Source organism: Triturus cristatus, chromosome 9, assembly GCF_964204655.1.
Source record: "Triturus cristatus chromosome 9, aTriCri1.1, whole genome shotgun sequence".
Taxonomy (NCBI): domain Eukaryota; kingdom Metazoa; phylum Chordata; class Amphibia; order Caudata; family Salamandridae; genus Triturus; species Triturus cristatus.
The window spans coordinates 1,211,162,827-1,211,176,664 of record NC_140592.1 but is presented as its reverse complement, the minus strand read 5'-3'; positions in this window follow the sequence as shown (position 1 = coordinate 1,211,176,664).

Here is a 13,838-nt window from a genome sequence, read left to right as displayed (position 1 = left end):
GAGGGACAACTAGCCCACCACCTACCACCAGTAAGCGCCTCAGAGCTACGTTGCACAGTGGTGAAAAAAGGGGGCGTGGCCTTGGACCACCACTCTGCAACACAGCTCCCTGGTGCTTACTGGAGGTACCTGGTGGGCTAGTTGGACCCCAGGGACCCTCAGAACTCAAAATGGGACTTAATCCTCCAACTTAAAACGCGCCACAGGGCGCGTTTGCACATGTGTCAAATCAGGCCACGCCCCCTCCCAGCACCACTGTGCAAACGCGCCCCCTGGTGCGTTGTAAATTGGGGGATTAAATCCCCTTGAGTCCTGAGGGTCCCTGGGGTCCAACTAGCCCACCAGGTACCTCCAGTAAGAGCCACAGAGTTGCGTTGCAGAGAGGTGTAAAGGGGCGTGGCCTCGGACCACCTCTCTGCAAGGCAGCCCTGCAGCGCATACTGGAGGTACCTGGTGGGCTAGTTGGCCCCCAGGGACACCCAGTATTGAAGGGGAATTAATTCCCCAACTTAAAATACGCCACAGGACGCGTTTGCAGAGTGTTGCTGGGAGTGGGCGGGGCCTCTGGCACGATGCCGGTCTTTTTTTAACTTCTTTTTTTTTTTAGAAGGGGGGCTGTGTGGCTCCCCTTCTTTTTGCTTTTTTTGTGCCCTGGGGACCCCATCCCCCAGGGCCTGACCCCCTTTTTTTTTTTTTTTAAATTTGTCCGAATGGACCTGCCCTCCTGTGGCCGATTCTGGCCCCGGGGACCCCATCCCCCGGGGCATGGCCACATTTATTTATTTTTTTATGGAGGGGGCTGCGTGGCCCCCCTCCTGAGGCCTCTATTGGCCCCGTGGACCCCATCCCCCTTGGCAGGCCTTTATTTTTTGAATTTATTTTTCGGAGGGGGGCTGCGTGGCCCCCCTCCTCAGGCCAATTATAGCCCCGGGGACCCCATTCCCCGGGGCCACCCTGCCTTTCTGTTAGGGGAGGGGGGGCCGCGTGGTCCCCTTCACGGGACACTTCTGGCCCCGGGGACCCCATCCCCTGGGGCCGGCCCTATCTGTTGGGGACCATGGGGGGACCCCAATTCCCCCACGGTCCCGCAGGCTCCCCGCCTCCTGCGGGAGCCGGCATTGTTTTTCCACAAGGGGAGCTGCTAACATGCAGCTCCCCTTGTGGAAAAGCAATCTGGTTTGGATTTTGTAAGCGAGAGAAGGAAACCTGCTCTCGCTTACAAAATCCAAACCAGTGTTTGCTATGACAGGGCGGGAGCCGTATGGCTCCCGCCCTTCCATAGCAAACAGCAGTGTCCCGGGGGTGGGCACCCCGGGACACTGCAGGAGCCGGCCCTGGGGGATGGTGGTCCCCAGGGCCATAAAGGGCGCCAGGAGGGGGGCTGCGCGGCCCCCTCCCACCTAGTGCACAGCCCCGGGGAGGTGGCAGTCCCCAGGGTTTGTGGGGGGGGCTTGAGCACCCCCACATAGGTTTATTTATTTTATTAAGAAAGCCCCAGGGGTGGCGGTCCCCGGGGCAGCGGGGGGCCATGTGCCCCTGTGAATAATTAATAAAAGCCCCGGGGGGTGGCAGTCCCTTGGGCTTGGGGGGGCCTTGAAGGCCCCCACACATTAAAAGGAAGGAACTGCAGGATGGCCGAGTGCCCTCTCGCACATAATTTTAAGCAAGCCCAGGGGGTGGTGGTCCCCGGGGCTGCGGGGGCCCCCATGGGCCCCCACATATATTTCTTCGCAATGCCCCCGGAACCTGGCCCACACGGAGGCCTCAATTAAATGAATCGCGCTTCATTTTTTAAAAAAATTTCTCCGGGATTCGCGACCCCAGAGCGAATTTCATCAAACTGTTTTTAAAAAATGCTTTTTGTGGCCCTGAGCAGGCCTAGGGGGTCAGGGTGTTTCTACCCTGCCCCCTTTTCTTGTTTTTAAACATTTGTTTCTCTGTTTTCTTGTGACTCGGTTCTACCGAGTCACAAGATGGCTGCCAACACTTCCGGGTTTGGAGTGTTGACAGCCAATTGGAATAAAGCTCATGGTCGGGAGGGATCGCGAACCCCCGCGGCAATAGATATCGAAACATTTATTTTTTGAATTTCTCAGCAACTACTGAACGGATTTACACCATTTAAATAAAAAAAGGTCGCTTTCTGAATCAAGCACTACCTTTTTGCCAAATTTGGGGTAATTCCGTTCAGCAGTTCGGGCTGTAGCATTGCCTAAAGTTTCCTTTTGAAAATTGATTTTTTGACTCTTATTTTTTGAATTTCTCAGCAACTACTGAACAGACTTACACCATTTTAAAAAAAGGTCGCTCTCTGAACCAAGCACTACCTTTTTGCCAAATTTGGGGTACTTCCGTTCAGCAGTTCGGGATGTAGCCTGTCTCAAAATTTCCTATGGAAATTAACATGGTGAAAACGCGTTTTGGGACCCCCTTTTTTCTCAGCCCCCGCTTGATGAATCACCCCCAAACTTTCAGGACAGGAGCTGACCTGGATAGACTTTTTTTGGGGAGAATTTCTCGAAGATTCGTCAAACGACGCCAAAGTTATTAGCAAATCAAAAAAATGCTTTTCCTATGGAAACTAGGTTCTAACTATAACTACCTACTGGCGACTGCCAGTAGGCAATATATATATATATAATGAAAATCTAGAACCAAAACGACCCAATACATAATAACATTACATTAAATATATCTACATTTTTAATATAAATAGATATTTATGAGCATAGATATATGTATACATATATATTTAACAAAAATCTAGATCCAAAACAACCCAAAACTTATGTAACATTACATGAAATGTAACATTTCTATCTGCTCACGTTATATTATTATCTTTCATCATAATAAATGCATATTAAAACCTCTATCCCAAGGATTGGTGTAATTTCATGAGTTGGGAATTATCAATTTACACCTCCTCCTGAAGGATTTATGTGTCTGGGCTTTGGCACTCCAGTTGTTATTGCCAGGTTGTGTTGGTTGCTCCATAACAGACACATGCTGGACAGATATTTGACTTTTCCTTACATATATGACAGTTGACCTAAAAAAAACACCCATCCATGACAAACTTCTTCAAGGAAGGTAAAACATGAAGGGTTTTGTTGGGTGATCGTTTGAAATCAGTGAAGTGTGAGGTACCTGTTGGACTGCATTAACCAGCATGCAATGTGGCGTTTACTGTAAGCCACGCCCACTAAAGGCGGTTTCTCGTAATAAATTTGAGTAATAAACAGGTGAGCCATTCTATGCCTCTGTGTAAAGCCCATGACTAAGAGACGCTGGCCTCGAAACGCGTTGGGCATGGTTATAATTTATGGACTGAGGAAATGCGTGGTGCATCAAGGCATTCACGGTGAGAGCACTGTCAAGTGCATTCCTGAGCGCAAGGGCGTTTGGTTGAACAAAAATACACTGGGCTGCCCTAGCCGCGGAAACAGGAGGTGCACCATTTTACAATTGGGTGAAAGGCTGTGGAAGACAATGATTCCTTTCCATGAGGCACAATGTTCTGTTGCAAAAGGAAGCGCGCAATGCCAGAAGTCCTTACCTACTAAAGGATATTAAAAGCTGTTAACCCACACAGAGGCGTGGAGCCACTAAAGGATGTACACTGCCCTTTCCTGTTGGACTGCATTAACCAGCATGCAATGTGGCGTTTACTGTAAGCTACGCCCACTAAAGGCGGTTTCTCGTAATAAATTTGAGTAACAAACAGGTGAGCCATTCTATGCCTCTGTGTAAAGCCCATGACTAAGAGGCGCTGGCCTCGAAACTCGTCGGGCATGGTTATATTTTATGGACTGAGGAAATGCGTGCTGCGTCGAGGCAATCACTGTGAGAGCATTGTCGAGTGCATTCCTGAGTAAGAGGGCGTTTGGTTGAACATATATATATATTCACTTAAAAAACCATAGGTTTCACACATGTTATAGTTAGCTGGACATTTCACTCGTGAAAAACCATTGAAATTCCCCCGTTATAGTTAGTGCAGGCAACTATAACTCACGCGACCGCAATCCTCTGCTGATGACGTCAGATATTACATCACTGTATTTAGACACTTATTTACCCATGTCTTCTTCCATTAATTTTTAGCTATACATATATTACAAATATTTTTTTTTCAGAAAGACACATATGTCATCAGTGATGTAATATCTGACGTCATCAGCAGAGGATTGCGGTCGCGTGAGTTATAGTTGCCTGCACTAACTATAAGGGGGGAATTTCAATGGATTTTCACGAGTGAAATGTCCAGCTAACTATAACATGTGTGAAACCTATGGTTTTTTAAGTGAATTTGCAAGGTTTTTTAAATACTAATTCCTAACTATGACGTGTGTGAAACCTATGGTTTTTTCAGTGAATTTGTATGGTTTTTTAAATGCTAAGTTATGTATTTTTTTTTTATTTTTAAGGTTTTTCACTGTGCGCGTACCGTACGCGCATGGTGCGCTTCGCGCACCGCACGCCCACGTTACGCATTTCGTGGAATTTTCCGTTACTACCGTACGCGCATGCTACGCGCACCCCGCGATTTTTGGAAAAAAAATGTAAACAAATTTTGGCACTTGGGGGTCCTTCTGGGACCTCCTGACAAAGGCTAGGGGGTCAGGAATTGTCCACTCTGCCCCCTTTTCACGTTCTCCACCTTTGTTTTTCACCCCCTCCGACTGCGAGAGACAAAATGGCGGCCGACACTTCCTGGTTTCGACCGATTCGAATGCTTACTAAGATCTAACAACCAATCAGAATCTCGCTCGCGCATGGCAGCGTGCGCGTACGGTAAACTTGCCGTACGCGCTCGGAGCGCGCCTATAGATATATATATTTATTTAAATGCTATTTTCTCAGGAACTACTGAACAGATTTACACCAGACCTGCAAAAGGCACATCCCTGACCTGAGAACTACCTCTCTGCCAAATTTCTAGTAATTCTGTTCAGCCGTTCGGGCTGTAGCTTGGACTAAAGGTCCTAAGGAAAAATGCATGGGGAAAACGTGTTTTGGGACCCCCCCTTTTTCTCAGCCCCCGCTTGACGAATCCCCCCGAGACTTTCAGGGAAGGAGCGGAGCGCCCCACCTATTTTGAAAATTTCGCGAGGATTCGACAATCGGCGCCAAAGTTATTCAAAATAGAATGTTGCGGATTTCCTATGGAAACACGGTCCTAACTATAACTATCTACTGGCGACCGCCAGTAGATAATATAGATGATATATATATATATATATGTATATATATTGGCCCTTCACAGGCCTTATGCCCACCCACACAAGTGAGGTATCATTGTACTCGGGAGACTGAGGGGTACGCTATGTGATAGGACATTTGTGCCAGCACTGTCATCCCACACAAAAATATGTGAAAAATGTGTTTTATTCAGAGAAATCTGAGGTTTGCAGGGGATTCTGCGTAGGAAAACGTTGGGGATCCACGCAAACCATACCTCCCTGGGCTCCCCAGGTGTCTAGTTTTCAGAAATGTGTGGGTTTGGTAGGTTTCCTCAGACGGCCACCGAGTCCGGGGCGAAAAACTCAGGTGACCCCCATTGCAAAACGAGGTCGTTTTGTGATAGGTAATTTTGATGTCTCCTCAATACGTCTGGACCCTTGCCTGCCGCGGGCACTTCGCCCACCCACATGAGTGAGGTACCATTTTTATCAGGAGACCTGCGGGAACGCTGGGTGGTAGAAAATTTGTGTCAGCCCAGTGATCCCACAACTTTCCCACACAGAAATTTGAGAAAAAAGTGATTCTTTCAGCTACATTTGAGGTTTGCAGGGGATTCGGGGTATGAAAACGTTGGGGGATCCACGCAAGCCATACCTCCCTGAACTCAAGTTGACCCCTTCCATTAACTACAATGAATTGATGCAAATGCCCACATATATATTAGTCTGTTGAATCCCAGATTCACAAACCTGTGATGTGGCATGCAGAAAAGAAGTAGTATCCACTCACATTGTCCATATAATGCCGAAGCCAGTTATAATATTCACTTGAACTACAGTTCGTATAATGTTTGATAGCCTGCTAGGCCTTGGAATGGTCTAGTACTCTAATGTAGTTACCACTGTGTTTGTCTGAATGTATGGTACATGTAAGATATACTTCAGAAATAGCATTTCGCATTCCAGGACATCTCTACAACATCATCACTGGACTTTGCATCTGTTTAAATCATCCTGAATGGGTAAAACTATGAAAAGGACACAAAGGTCTACTCTTACAATCATTCTGATTTTTCTATCTTAGGATGGCCCATTTGTAACCAAAGACCCATAGGATGCACAAACTAGGTATTGATGACAAATTCTCTGCATTCTTCTCACGTCCAACCCCCCGGACCAGTGGACCAACGTCTATCACCAAAGAGACCTCCACTCCAGACCAGGAATAAGCCCTCAGCGACGATTCCACTCCTGAAAGTCTGGATGATCGTTAGCAGCCTGGTACATCTGTTCTGTCTGGCCAGACAGCCCCAGTGAGTCAAACTGGGCCCACACCTACACCTCCCACCCCAGCTGAAACACCATCACAGGAGCATGACACCTCCAATTCCTATGTACAGAGAAACCCAACACAAATCTTGTGCATTCCAGTCCTAGAAGATGTTGTTCAATTAGCTTTTCTGAGGACAGTTGTATTTTAGACATTGGACTGCAAACAATTTTGCCTCTACCACTATACTTTCATCCACAATGCAGAACTTTTTTTTGCCTTTTTTTCGCCTTTTTTTCATTATTTTGCACACCTTTATTTTGCTTTGTGTAATGGGAATAAATACTATGGGCACAAATTACAAGGCTGTTGTTGCTTTTATTGTGGCATTCAATCTTATATCTCTGTCTTCGTTGTGTTTTTTTCAAAATGTATAGACCCAACAGTTTTAAATGTAAAATGTAAAATAGAAATTACCAAGAGTTAATGGTTCCCCAAAACAAAAGCCCAATGTATTGTTGTCGTACGAATGTAGGGAACTACTCATGAAGGAATTCTGAACAGATGTCCCCAAAACATGAAGTACCCCAATAGTATGTTCCATTTAGAGGTAGACACTCCATACCCTTGACACCATTGAAGAAAGGGAATATCACATGGGAGCAAATTGAATAGGCAAACTATCATGGATACTTGACCTCAGCTGGAGCCACTCATCCTGCCCTCACAATAGGAATCCTACATAACATCAATAGTGAACATCATGACAGTAACGTAATTTGAGGCCACGTGACCATTACAGGACACTGTGGCAGTATCTGGTGCAATTTCACAACCAACATTCAGTGGTGTGCTAAAAAAAGGGCTATCACCTATGAGGAGACACATCAACAGCTACTTCCACTGAACATAAATTGAAGATTTAGCCAATGTAAAGGAAGAACAGTATGCTAGAGCTTAGCATACACATGTGGTTAGAGCAAGTTGAGTGGCACATATTGCCTTGATGGCAACACCACACAGAAAACAGGTCTGATCCAGTCTCCTGAGCCTTCATTTTATCAGGGTGATAGTTGTCTCTGTACAAGATCTGTCCACTCCAAGTGGTTTTCTGTCTCAGGATCAACACGTTCACTTTGTACTCTCCAACAGCAAAATATCAGAGGAAATGTTGCCACTTTGAAATGTCCAAATGAATATGACATGGTGAAGGTTCCTGAAACAGAATAACATGGGATAATTTATGATTTCACATATTACATGTGACTCAAATAACAAGTTAGTAGGACATACATACTTAACACAATTAAAGTAACTCTATGGCAACAGACACAGTAGGCTATGAAGTGAAACTGATCCACTAACATCTCTGCCTTGGACTTTCATGAACTGGCCATTCCTACAACATTTTGCATAGCAGACTGATATCTTCCCTATGTCACAAGTTGTTCTGACATTGGTGATTACAATTTCTAATGGTAAACTTACACTCAAGTGAAGAAGTGGTCAATCACATCTTGACGTAGGTCAACTCCTTCTTCACTACTGTCATTTTCATTGGGCATTTCAACATCCTTCCCGGGTGGCTCTTCACTGTCTCCCTCCTCTGCAGTCCTTCGCAGGGAGATGTTGTGTAGCATGCAGTAGGCAACCGTATATTGCCCAGGCACCTAAACTTGGCCTTCAGGAGCCTAAAAGCCCACTCCACTGGCCTCTGTGTTCTTCCGTGGGCCTCATTGAAGCAGACTTCCCTTGGAGATGTTGGATTCATCAATGATACCAATATTCATGGTCAGTTAGGATACGCTGAGTCTCCTACATTAAAGCAATACATCAACAGATCAATGGCATATCAAGCCATTGTCCCATCATAAACTAGGATTCAGGCAAAAAATCCTAAAATCATATTTTACTTACCAACAAGCCAGGCCCTCTCCGGTCCGTGTTGTCACATATGCATGGGTATGATGCTGTTCCGTACTACAAATGAATCAGGTGTTGACCCAGGGAAGCGGACGCATACACTTGAGATGTATAAATCCAGTAAGCAGACAACTTGCACATTTATGGAATGGAAGATCTTCCAATCACTGTAGACCTGTTCCCTTGCGTGTGATTGCACCATGGCAATATGCATCCCACCTATTGCTCCAACCAAATGTGGTATTCCACCCAAAGCGTCGAAATCTCCCTTCACGGTGGCCAAGTCATGTTGCATGGGAACTGGATGTAGCTGTTGATGTGTCTCATCAAAGAGTCAAGCACCTCTTTTAGCACTCCACTGAAAGTTGGTTGGGACATGCCCCCAGATACTGCCAGAGTGTATTGAAAGGAGTCAGTGGCCACAAAATGCAGTACTGCCATGATTTTCACTATTAGTGTTATTGCTGTTGGATTCATATTGTGAGGCAGGAGATCCGGCTCCAACTGCTGATAAATCCTTGATAGTTAGCCTATTTAACTGAATTTTCTTTTATGACATCCCTTTCCTCCATGGTGGCAAGGTCTGGAAAGGGCCAGAACACCTGTGTCAGTCGTCTCCTACCCCTGGCTGGGTTCAGACGTCTGTATGTATGGAAAAGAAAATATCAGCTGAAATGGTCACACCGTACTTCTAATATCAGATTCAACACACATCTTAAGTCTTGGTAACTTTAGGAATGTCATTGTGTTATACATGTGCATACATTATTATAAACATTTGTTAACTTCTAAAATCATTTTTTCATTCACTATTTTTATTGTCATTATATGCAAATAATACATTTGAAATGTATTATTTGCACTTTTTTTTTTTTTTTTAAATCAGCAGAGGTATTACTTCCCCCGTGGAACTATGGATGTCAAACACAGTCACTGCTCTCAATTTGTTGTGTCATATCTTGCCAAGAACTGTGTCGCTCATATCTGACATTTATAAATGCACTACCCTCCATTTTGTGCGCTGGGGAATAACTAATGGAAATATGCACAGCTTCTCACCCTAAAATGGCGGCTGCCTGACCTTGCCTTCAGGACATTGGCTACCCGACGTAGTAGGTGGTCCCCTCCATGACGGTCCCTGCCATAGGCTAACATGTGTGATGGCTATGCACGAAAGCCAATGGTTGTGTCCATCTCCATCATGGATCTCGTCCGCAGTGTACCTGTATGCGGCATTTAAAAAAATACCTCACTTGCCTTATAACACTGCAGCCAACAAGACCTCCTCTTTTTTGTGCTGCTGTTACTGACCTGTAGAAGACAGGATGACGGGCAAATTAGGTGACAGGGCCCCTTCCTTCAGCACCTTGCCAGGGAGGTCCTGTCCCTATACAGCCAGCTCTCTGGGACCCTATGGGAACAGGTATGTGTCTGATTGGAAAATGTTTGACTAACTTACTTGTTTCATTTTTTTGTGCGCACCCTAATTTGTCCCTTTTTGTTCATGGGTGAAGTGTTGTGATTGGAGTGGAATGGACCGAATGATTTTTACGGGGACAGAATGTTGTTTGCCACTATTAGAAATATCTGTGCATGGAAATGTAAAGTCACCTGAAATGGGAAGCTGTAATATCTGTCCATGTAACTCACAATTCCAGTTTCATCAGACAAACGGCTGGGCCTTTACTACCAGTGACCAGTCGACAGTGTACCAGCAGTATAAGTGACAACATACATCCAATATCAAAATCATAGTGATTTTATGTGCCAGTAAATGTTTTAAAGTAGTGGAGCTGTCTGATGCTGTCCTGTCAAGTGGAATTACAGCACATATTGTAGAATAGGATGCTCTTTATGGTTTCATACATGTCATGATGCCACATATATGGTAACTCCTTTTCTGTGCTGCAAGTTCAAATGCCCCAGGCTCTCATCATCCGCACAAGTATGTCCCATTCCTACACACACCTGTTCATACATCACCCAAATTCCTGCTCTCCCTTACCCATAGCTGCCATACCATACAGCCCTTAGTCACTAAGTGATGCAAGCCATGGGTACTGACTCTTAAGAGATTAGGCCTTAAGACAATGTAGCTGTGCGTGGGCTTATGTGCAAAGATTGTACAAGTTGTTTAGCCTGTAGTAGCTCACAATCATTGTGAGAAATCATAAGTGGGTCTCACAACAGGAACTGTTTCATAACCCTGTCCTGGATGATGTTTTGGGCCTGAAATTGTAACATGAGAAGATAGACAGTGTTGAGGGTAGTCAAACGAACATTGCAAATCAGTATTTCCTAGGACCCTCTAAATGTTCTAAGGAAAAGATGGAGTTAACTGTTTGGTGAATGCATGTGAGCGATGCTACGAAATTGTGTCACAGCACCACAGACAAAACAAATCACTAAGAAATCATCTTCTTGTTTTTTTCTATCATCCATGCAGGTCAACGCCCATCAAACGTTTGAAATTTGGAAGGCCATCGCCAAGAAGGTGCTAACCCTGAGGGTCTATAAGTGGCGCAGCCTGCATTGTCGGCAGAGGTGGGAGGACCTGCGGTGCTCAACGTGCAAGTCTGCTGAAGGCCAGCTCGGGCAGTCCTCCCAACAATCCAAGCAGGTGCTCCGCACCCTGACACCATAATGGCCAACATCCTAGCAATGGCCTACCCAGACCTTTTTTTTTTTTTTTTTTTTTTTTTTAAAAAACCTTTATTCGTGCATCTTAACAGAACAAATACGGGCCTACAACCGTCAGGCCGGCCACGATACAGTTAAGCACTGATACCAACATTACATCCCCTGTGCTTCAACGGTCAAGATTAACAACGAGTTATGAGTAATATATTGGAGAGATCCTTGAAACCAGGGGAAGGAGAAGTGAAGGTTAATTTTAAGTTTTTAAGGTAATTTTATCAGGGAAAAAAAAAAAAATTCAGTAAAGGATAAGAACAAAAGAGATTCGAGTCCGCCAGATAGCTTCACCATACGGGAGAGCAGCAGCATTATTAAAACAACAATGGAAGTAAAATCTCAAGCAGTGAGGCGGTGCAGTGATATAACAGGATAGTCACATGAGCAATTACGCACCCCTCCAGAGCCGCCCCCACTCAATCCACCCCACATCCGGACCCCGAATCGAAGCAAGTATAGCGCAGAGACATAAAAGAAAAAGGCCCATAGAACTAATTAAGAACAGAGTATTACCCCCCCACCCTACACCAATGCGGAGGCTACGGCCTGCCCCCCCCCCGGCATAGTGCCTGTCGCCCAATGAACCCGAAATATAGACAAGAGAGAAAGTAGGAATAGAGTAAAGAAAATAAGAAGACAGAAAAGAAGGTGGGGAGGAGCCCACGGAACACCAGAGCGCCCCAAACCATCAGCCAGCTATGGCCTCCACACACTAAGAACCCACTACGCCAAAAAACTGCGTGCGAAAATAACGCGTCACGAACAATTTAAGCGAGGGAAGACAAATCGCGACGAGTGCGCACAACACATACCTACAGTTCCAGTCCCAGTCCAGCCCGTCCATGAACCATGGCGATATAAGTCATTCTAGCCCTGGCCCGATCGCGGGCTTGGGATTAAACCAGCCCCTACATGAAGGCCCCGCACCCCGAGCAGACAAAGACAAGATGGCCGCTTGTGAGAAGATGGTGAAGTAGGATCACGAAATGGCCGCCGACCATCTATTGAGGTCCCTCTTTGCACCACATAAAATCCAGACCTGGCAAGTAGAGTACAGGAGTTACACAGAAAAGAAGCAGTAGGCCACCGCGGACGATTCCTCGAGGCTGTTAGGTATCGCTCAGCAGGATATTCTTGCGGATGCGGTGAGGCAGGCAACAATGAAGCAGGCAGCCATGACCAGGGGAACAAAGTATCCGCAGTTGAGCTGGAGAGCGGTTGATCCTGGGTACCGGGAACGCCGGATGCAGGCACCAGTGTAGCACAATCATACACCGCCGTTGCGTCCCCGCAAGAGGACAAAAGCACTGGTAGACCCACGCCTTGGTGATGACGAACAGAGCGCTCACGACCCGCAGCCGACAGTATGGAGTCAAACCGCTCACTCAGCGCCTGCAGGCCAGCACACATGTGTAGTCGAAAGTCCCGCAGGACAGCCAGAACGGAGCCGCATGTCAGCGGAAGCTGGGCCCCCACATCGGCAGCAATCCGGGACGGCACTGTGGAGCTGGTGTCCAGAAGAGGGAGGGCGAAATGGGCAGCGGGCGAGACCGGAGCATCACCCCCCAGCCGCGGGCAGGCAATCAACGCCATGTTTTACCGCTGTACGGTGTAATGGCCAGGGGGGAGGGTCGTGGCACGGAGTCAATGCCCCTCAGGTCTGCGCCGCAACAGGGAAGGCCGACAGTCGCCTCCCCTCCCGCGGGTTCTCTTTGCCGCCGGCTAGGCAATAGAAGAAGGGGGTCAGCAGCCTCCCACAGCGCGGTCCTCAGAGCGGGGCAGGAGACCCGCCGCACCGGGGCCCACCCCACAGCTCCAGTCCGTCAGGCGCAGGGTGCAGAAGGTGTCCGGCCGTCCCTCCCCGGGCTCAACCGGCGACGATCCGTGGTGCGGGGTGAGATCGGGACCGCGGGGCTCAGGTTTGCACTAGCGGGACCGGTAACTGCGGAGCTTCCAGGGGGCCGGCTAAGGCCACAATGGCACCGGGGTCCAGTGCAGAGAACAAAAGCACCCAGAACTCCGGCATCCGGGCGGGCAGAGACTCCGGGAAAGCGGCGGCGCGGTCAGCGCGTCTTCGCACACGTTGCACCTCGAGAATCGGCGAGGATGGGCATCAGGATAATAGTCCGAGGCCAAGGGCCGACGGAGCCGGGCGCTCGAGCGTCTGCTCCGGTCGCCATCTTGGCTCCTCCCTCCCTACCCAGACCTTGATGGGCAGTTGAGGGCCAAACAGCAGCATCAAGGGGGTAAGTTATTTTCTGTGGATGTTTTTGATGTTTAACCTTTTTAAGCTCCAGTAATGTTGTATGACATCAACATGACGGTTGACACACATCCAACGCACAAGAGGAATTCTGCAGATGTAAGTTAGTCAGACAGTCTCTGATGCTGTGTCTGGTGTATTGCTTTGTGCTGAAGGTGGCCACTATATCCCTCATCACAAGCCAAGTACTGTTTTGAGCACACACATGGCTGCATGCGAACAAAGGGTTCCCTGCATTTTCTCTATGTCGTGAGGGACAGTTGAACTAAACATTTCCTATTAAATGATTGGGTCAGGTGGGATGCTCCATCACCAAATTGAAAAGGTCATGTAGGCCCTGTTACTGGGGACATGGCAAACTGCACACTTATGATGCAGTTGATGTATCAGACTTGACTTTGGTAAGTTGGTGCAATGACACAATGATAATGATCATCTGCCCCATAGAGACTGGAAACGTGCACAGTGGCATCATTCATAAGTGGAACCTGTTTGACACCTG